This window comes from Morone saxatilis, unplaced genomic scaffold, assembly GCF_004916995.1.
Source record: "Morone saxatilis isolate NCDOM2014 unplaced genomic scaffold, NCSU_SB_2.0 Contig4, whole genome shotgun sequence".
In the NCBI taxonomy this organism is placed as follows: domain Eukaryota; kingdom Metazoa; phylum Chordata; class Actinopteri; family Moronidae; genus Morone; species Morone saxatilis.
In genome coordinates this window covers 18,339,490-18,339,847 of record NW_023339984.1, presented here as the reverse complement: position 1 = coordinate 18,339,847, position 358 = coordinate 18,339,490, and the positions used below count along the sequence as shown (strand labels likewise).

Sequence of the window (358 nt, the reverse complement as noted above, 5' to 3'; positions counted from 1 at the left end):
CATATATAATGCTGTGTTCATTATGTTAAACATGTATAAATCAGGTTACATAAGTTAATTGTATTAAAACAGTGAAGATGTCTGATATAAGTGCTGATTACAGAACAGACAAAAGGCCTTTAACTGTAGTCCGGATCCTCCATCAGCTGCTCACAGATAATCTGTGTTTTATCACCATCGATCACACAATGAATCACCTTCCTGATGTGTTTGTGTGCAGCAGATTGTTGACAGTAAGTGGGTCACAGTGTTGAAGAGTGTCCACAGTGGGTCGATAGCTGCAGCCTGCAGGCTCACAGTCACTGCAGCTGCACTCTGTTACGTAAGGAGCTACTGGGATGCTATTATTAGCCTGCTA

The 358-nt window shown here is 41.6% G+C and overlaps 1 protein-coding gene across 1 annotated transcript in view; it reads left to right on the top strand.

Annotated features, from left to right (window-relative positions):
- The window catches only part of LOC118337984 (tetratricopeptide repeat protein 39B), a gene marked incomplete in the record, with an annotated part of 20,408 nt that overhangs the window by 7,317 nt on the left and 12,733 nt on the right, over positions 1-358 (top strand).